This window comes from Pipistrellus kuhlii, unplaced genomic scaffold (assembly GCF_014108245.1).
Source record: "Pipistrellus kuhlii isolate mPipKuh1 unplaced genomic scaffold, mPipKuh1.p scaffold_m20_p_4, whole genome shotgun sequence".
In the NCBI taxonomy this organism is placed as follows: Eukaryota; Metazoa; Chordata; class Mammalia; order Chiroptera; family Vespertilionidae; genus Pipistrellus; species Pipistrellus kuhlii.
Genome location: NW_023425540.1, coordinates 3,868,697 through 3,876,686, shown reverse-complemented (window position 1 = coordinate 3,876,686; position 7,990 = coordinate 3,868,697).

The following is a 7,990-nucleotide window of genomic DNA, read 5'->3' as shown; positions in this document are numbered from 1 at the left end:
AACCATTGCGTGTGCTTTCCTGAGAGAAGACGGAAATGATGTATTGCCGCATCTTGCCAGGATTGCATTTGCAACTTTAACCCCACCCGACTCCCTGTGACTTGCTAGCCAAGCTTTATACATTCTAAACCTCCTCTAGTGTTCAGGGACTCGGGGGTACAACTTCCATTTAGGTAGAAACCTTAAAGGCTTGGGGGTGGGGTGTCTGGTGAAATGAGAGGGTCCAGAAAATTGAGGCTACTGCACAGCCCCCCATAGGGACCTCACGGGCCACAGAAGCAGATTCTTGCTGGTTAACCCCTGAAGACCTTCTCAGACCATGCAGGTGGACCTGAGCCCGGTACTGCTATTGCAGAAGACACGAGGCACCATCAATCTATCTACAACCTGCCCCCGACCCCGCTGGCCGTGTTAAGGTCCCTTTCTCTTGTTACTGATCAGGTTCACATTAAAAGTCAGGCTTACAAACTGACTTGAGGCACAGATACTTTTTAAACATGATTAAGAAGTTTTTAAGTAAAAGCAGTGGGGCGTTAGTCAAATAAAACACCAAATAGAGGTCAGTTGGTGAGCACTAGTTTAAAAAAGAAAAAAAAAAGGTGTGTGTGGGGGGGGGGAGGAAGCTCAGAAGTTTTTATTACCGCATGGACAGATGTGCTTGGGAGAATTTGTGTCACAGGTACATGTTTAAGGTGACACCTTCGCTCCATCAGTCACTGAAAATTCCAAGATGAGCGTAAATGGCATCTGCGAGTGGTTTTATTTCACGTGATCAGCATTGATGCTGTTACTGAACCATGTAGCCTGTGATGCATTTTTCAAATCTCTTTCAGTGCGACTGCTTGCCATGGCCGCAATGCCTAGTTCCAACTGAACCAATAAATTACTGCCTGAGCGATGGCTTTGGGAGGTTTTGTTTGTGTGCTTATGAAACATGTATTTTGGAGGAGGGAAGGACTTTGAAGACTTTGTCTTGACTTCAAAAAAACTTTATTAGGACCCTAAAAAGGAGAAGAAGAAGAAGGAGGAGGAGGAGGAGGAGGAGGAGGAGGAGGAGGAGGAGGGAGGGGGAGGGGGAGGGGGAGGGGGAGGGGAAGGGGAAAGGGAAGGGAAGGGGAAGGGGAAGAAGAAGAAGAAGAAGAAGAAGAAGAAGAAGAAGAAGAAGAAGAAGAAGAAGAAGAAGAAGAAGAAGAAGAAGAAGAAGAAGAAGAAGAAGAAGAGAATAGCATACAAGTATCTCTGGAAATAAAGTACCCAGACCCGTGGTAAAATCGATGTCTTAGAAAAATATATTTAAAATCGATTTCTTAGAACATGCACCCCAGGCATTCTTTTCAGACACACATGTTTTGTGCTCGTCTTTCAACACAGTTTCTAATTTTATTTTTCCTGCTAATTCTAAATAAAAACTGATGTCTTTCTTCCAAGCCAGCAAATTCTCCATCTTCTCTTTTCCCGGTCTTTATTTATGTGCCAGACCCACGCTTTAAGAGCGTACACATGCTGGGAAGCACTCAGGAGTCCCTGGGCCTTCTGGGAACAATGGGAACAATGGGAAGGACGCGTTCCAAATCCGATCTACACTCAACTTTCCCAGAGGAGACTCAGGCCATAAGCCTCAGTGCCAAGGAGCCACACTTTCTTTTGTCTGCTTCTTCCTACTGAGCATGGTCTTCCCTCTTCACATGAAACTCTAGTTGTGATTTAATCCTCCATTTATGATCTTTTCTTTATTGCATAATACTTTGCACATACTTGTAAACTACAGAGGGTGATACAACTATCCTCTTACCAACACATTTCACAAATTAATATTTCATCACATCTTTCCTCTACCATCCTATATAATAAAGAGGTGATATGCAAATTGACCCTCACGCCCTCACACAAGATGGCTGCCCCTAGGTGGTCAAAGATGGCCAACAGGTTGGCAGTTGTGGGCAACCAGGCCAGCAGAGAAGGGCAGTTGGGGGTGATCGGGCCAGCAGGGGAGGGCAGTTGGGGGCGATTAGGCCAGCAAGGGAGAGCAGTTAAAAGCAACCAGGCCAGCAGGAGAGGGTAGTTGTGGGCAACTAAGCCAGCAAGGGAGAACAGTTAGGAGTGACCGGCCAGCATGAGAGGGCAGTTGGGGGTGATCGGGCCAGCAGGGGAGGGCAGTTGGAGGCAATTGGGCCAGCAGGGAAGCAATTAGGTGTTGATCAGGCTGGCAGGGGAGTGTTTAAGGGCTGATCAGGCAGGTAGGCAGGTGAGTAGCATGATAAAATCTTATGCTATTCCTCATGGATAACCCAGGATGTCAGTCATCCCTTTGGCCAAAAGATCCACACTATATACACTACCCACTTGTTAGTCCTTTAGTAGCTATCAGAGAAAGAGGTAGAGACCACATTGGCATAACTTATATTACAGTAAATTTTTATAATTGTCCTATTTTATTATTATTTGTTCTTGTCAATCTCTTACTGTGTTTAATTTATAAACTAGGCATTATCATAGGTATGTATTAGAAAGGAAAAACATAATATACATAGGGTTCAATACACAGTTTCAAGCATCCATTGGATGTCTTGGGACAAACACATCTCCCATGAATAAGGGCACTACTGTAGTTAGATCTTTGTGTTCTCATTCTATTTGAAAACTTCTTCCTTTAGGTGAAATATTAGTTCCATTTTTTTCAACTGGTGCACATTTCCTTTATTTTTTTATTTTCTTCAATCTAAATGTCTTTACAATTTGAATCATACGATTCTGAAATAATTATTATAGGGGAAAAAACAAGATATAATTAAAGGTAATTTGCTGTATCTGAGGGCCCAAGTCCAGGGGCAACTCGTTCTCATTCAAGAGCAACCCCAGATTTAGGGAGGCAAATTCTAAGAAATGCCATCCTGCTGTGATTGAGAAAAACAATATGCTTTGATTGTGAAATTCAAGGGATGAAGAATTGGAGAAGTCCAACTGTTATGAGAGGAGCCTGTGCACAAAACTCTGTCTGCCATACATCCTACCAAAAGAACATTGACTTGAATGTTCATGCCCCTCCTTTTAAATATGAGTTTTACTCAGTTATCTGTCAGTCATTCAATCACGTCCATTTTTGAGCAACACTTGATGAGTTCTGGGCCAGGACACAGTAAGCATTAGGGCATGCTTTCTTCCTCCTGGGGATTACAGTCCAGTGGGAAGACTAAGGCAATCCACGTGCCCCCAGGTCTCACCAGGCTGACTTTTAAATTATAGCACGCCAGATGAACCTTGTCCAAAGAGTTTGTCCTAATAAATAAACAAAAGGACTTGACTCTGCACAATTTTTCAAGAAAATCGTGACTGCATGAAACTGATTGCAAGGTTCCAGCAGGGGAGCAGTTAGGTGTTTTGTGTGTTGGGGAGTGGGCTAGGGGGGGTGTCCCTCACGTAGCTGATATGGGATCTGACAAAGTCATTATCTGAGCCACATCTCCATGCAGCTAGTTATTGTGTCCTGGCACACCTGCCATCTTTGCACCTCCATCTAGGCACCCTGTACACACCATCCTTCCTAGTCAATGCACTCTGCAAGGCAATCCCTGTCCCATGAGGGTTCATCTGAAATTCTCCCCAAATTTGTCCATGTCCTTCCATTCTACCGCTTTTGAATGAGTTGGGGAAGGGACGGGATCACTTTGGAAAAACTGTTATTTATCCTCAGTAACTCTTACAAAACTCTGTTCTGTTATTGGCAAAAGGACTAGGGCAAGAGGCAAAGTTCAGGACTTAATCACTCAGGACAAATCATTGATTAACCTGTTTAAAAATACTCTTTCCCCCGCCCCCCCAAATCATTAACATGACAACAGAATTGCCATGTTTCCCCATTTTCCAATTATCTTTTTCAAGAAGAAATTCCAGCATTTTCCTACTGATGAAATATATTCTGTACCTTCAAAGTCAAGAGACAGACATCTTGCTCCTCCGGTTTACCACTCCTGTGAGGCTTTTCATCTCTGCTTCTATGTAAAGTGGAGAAAATTGCCCCTGATCTGCTTGAGGAAGAGAGAAGAAAAATACCCATAGCAATTGTCTCTTCAAGCCCCTCACCACTGACAGAAAATGGCTGTTTAAAAGGAGTGTTCTCTGTGAGCCCATGGTAAAAGATCTTGGATTGGTATTTTAAGTGACTCCTAGACTGAGGATGATGCTCTGGAGGAAATCTGACTGTTCTTTCTTCCCATCCCAGTTCTCAGATTCAGTGGATACCACAGTAATTCTAAAGAGGTCAAAAGGCCCAACATCTCAGAAAACCAGTTCTGTGACATGTTAGTTAAATTATAAATTGAGACCATCTTCTGGAGTACATTTAAAATGTACATACACTTCGACTTAGAGAGCTCTCCTCAAGGAATTTACCCAGAGAACAACATAATTAGCACAGTGCACCGAAGTCTACGTCCTAGGATGCTGGACAATAAAGCCTTCCCTCAATAGAGATTTATTACGTAAAATATACAGTCTTCCAGCTTTATCTTCAGCACACAGGGAGCTTAGGGGTTGTCACTTCCATTTTTAATCAAGAAGCTGGCAAACTGAAAACCAATGACTTTTTTTTTAACCCGTCAGAGAAGTGAAGTTGTAAAGTGACTCTTAAAATCTAGAGACACCGGCAAATCCTGAGCATTACAGCCCAGACCTGGAGCAAAAGCCACCCGAACCTTAACTGGCAGCAACACTTAAACAGTAATTTTGACAAATTGCTGGAGGACTGGTGGGTCCAGTGTGAGAAGGAGAAACTCCCTGGTTGCCAGTCTTAGGAAGAGCCCAGACTTGTACGGTGACGATCCCCTCACAGCATTTTTGTGGTGATGATTGCTTCTCGGACCTGGCTGGGAAAGGGAAGAGTGATCACTGTGAAAGGTGCTCAGAGCCTTCATTGTGACAAAGATCTCTTCTCCAAGGGAAATGACTTTGCCAGATCCCATATCAGCTACGTGAGGGACATCTCCCCCCCCCCCCCCAAAAAAAAAATCCCTCTAGTCTTCCTGTCTCATCTACAGGATTAAAAGAAGAGGAAGAACAAATTCAATAGGTATAAGGGCTTCAAGGCACTAAACTGGAAAAACTAAAGCCAAAGAAGGGAGTCAAGAGTGGGATTTTTTTTTTCTTAGGTTAAACTCCTGGAGAAACACTTGTGAAAGTCACAGTCCAGAGACATAGGCCCATGAAAAGACTGAGATCAGCCATTAGACTTTAGGGCATCTGTATAATAAAACGTACTCTCTTTAAGGAGAATTTCTTAGGACTGCTCTAAGACAACAAGGACACAAAAACAAGGACACTCAAGGATTTTAAGTCCTCTGGCTTCTACAGCTCCAGCGAACATTGAATGTATCCAACTCCCAACCAGATTAATATAAAACAATACACTATAGCTACTGACCTCAGCTTTTCCAATGCATCGTGTCCAGCTTTCATCAAAAGGAGGCTACGTTTACCGAAGTGATAGGAAGAAGAAACACAGTCTGAAAAGACAAAGTAAGCATCTGAGACAAGCTCAGAAATGACACAGGTATTGGAATCCCGACAATTTAAAATAACTATAATTAATGTCAAGGACTCTAATGAGTAAAGAAGACATTCTATCATACCAAATGAGTAATGTAAGCAGAGAGATAGAAACTCTAAGAAGGGGTCCAAAGGAACTGCTAGAAAACAAAAGCACTATAACAGCCATGAAGAATGTCTGTGATGAGCACATCAGAGAAAAACGAGTAGGGAAGAAACAGAATAGACCCTCAAGAGCTGTGGAACAATTTCAAACGATATAATATATGTGTAATGGAAGTACCAGAAGGAGAAGAAAAAAACAGAGAAGAAATAGGTGAAGTTCTAATGCCCAAGAATTTTTCAAAATTAAATATGTAGTGGAATATTATGAAAAAAAACAGTTAAGAAAGGTGACTCAGGTTTCTATTTTTGCATAAAAAGCTATAGTTTTGCACTAAAAGCTACATTATTGACTATAGGCAGTGTGTTCCTAGGAGGAAGGCTTCAGAGTGCTGGGCCTGGTGGTAGATGGCACCATGGGGGCCCCAGGGGAGCCTGGACGAGCAGGACAGCAGCTATTCTGGTTTGAAATGGGTGGGTGTGTCCTCGGGAAGATGTAGATTCCATTAGAGAAGTTGATATATCTGAAATGGTTGTACAATAAATGAGACATTTTATTGTCTTCTTGACCTTGGTTTACTCTAGTTTGTTGTATAGTGGCTTTCTTTGTGGCCTGAGAGTGACTGGTTTCCTGTCACTCTTTCTCCATGGGGTTTGGTTCCTAACATATGCATTTGAGTACACTCTTATTATCAGAGAAATTGGGGTGACCCCTTTCCCACTGGGTGCTGGGGGTGGGGTGCTTATGATATCTCGAAAACAAGAATTTTCTGAGACTTGCACGGGAGGGTGAGTGATTTTTATTTGCAGGGAATACATCCCTGATTTTCCAAATTCCCATTCCAGTCATAGAAGTGTAGCTAACCCTAACTGGTTTGGCTCAGTGGATAGAGTGTCAGCCTGCAGACTCAAGGGTCCTGGGTTCGATTCCTGTCAAGGGCATGTATCTTGGTTGCAGGCACATACCCAGTAGGGAATGTGCAGAAGGCAATTGATCGATGTTTCTCTCTCATCGATGTTTCTAACTCTCTATCCCTCTCCCTTCCTCTCTGAAAAAATAAAAATAAAAATATATTTTTAAAAAAAGAAGTGTTGCTAGGGTTTCAGGAGAGCTAAAAGCAAAGCCAGTGTCCACAGCTTTCGTTCCATGTTGCAGCCAGGTTTAGTTCAGCATCAGGTTGGCTGCAGTCCATGAGCCCATTGAGTGTGGGGTCCACACACTGAGGAGTGTGAAGCTCTAGCTTCCTGGTGAAGCTATCAAATGACATGCCTATGAAACTTAGCCTTCCCTTTGTCCTTTCCTATTATTAATAACTAAGTTGAATATAATAATATCACTCTCACCATTTAATAATGCCTTCTACAAGGCAAGACCTGTCCCCTCCCTTTAAAAGTCTGTCTGCCCTTGATGATTATTCTTGGGTGAAGCTCTGTGGTTCAGATACATCACCCCAAACAGAACCCAATTTCTTTAAACCAGTCAGGAACTTTCATGAACTTGTAATGTTTATTTAAAAATATTTGCCACTGTTATTTCACATCGAACTATAGAAGTTTCACTATTTATGTGTTTACCTTCTCCAGAAAAACTCCTGGATCCTGGTAACTATTAAAAGGAAGACCTGGTTTATTTCAATGTCAAGTTTCACATTTTTTCTTAAACAGCCAAAACCCATCTTTTAACTTCTTAAGTTGAGGACATTATCAGGTACTAGGGAGATCAAAATATATAAGCTTACCAATATTACTAAAATGAAGTAATTTGGGGAGAAAATGCATTTACCACAAACAATACACATTTAACAAAAATACAAACCAACAAAAGGATATATATTAAACACATCAAATACCTGCCTATGCAGATTGGGAAAGGGAGAGGCAAGAGTGACAAATGGGAATTTAAGAAATTAAATGTATTAAAAATAAAGCACCCTAAGTTCTCAGAACTCAGTTTCTTGCCTCATACAGACACCTACAGGGATGCCCCACTGCCCACAGCCTTCCCTAGCCCATTGGTGCTCCTCTCCTTCCTCTACAGCCCCCCCATACCAATACCTATTTCCTTACCCATTCACTTCATGCATATTCTTCTTAATTCTCTTATTCACACCTTCCTTCTCAAACTCTAACCCTAACCCCAACCCATTACCACCCTCCCTCAGCAAGAAGCACACCCCATGAGACGCTGACAAAACACAAAACTAAGAAAACTAGTCCAGAACTCCTTCCCTTTGCCTGCCCTCTCTCTTTCCTCTCTCCCCTCTTCCATGACCCCATCCCCTTTATCCTTCCCTGTCCCTAGGCACTGCTGCCACCCTAAAGCCTCTGGGCTTGTCAGTAACCACTC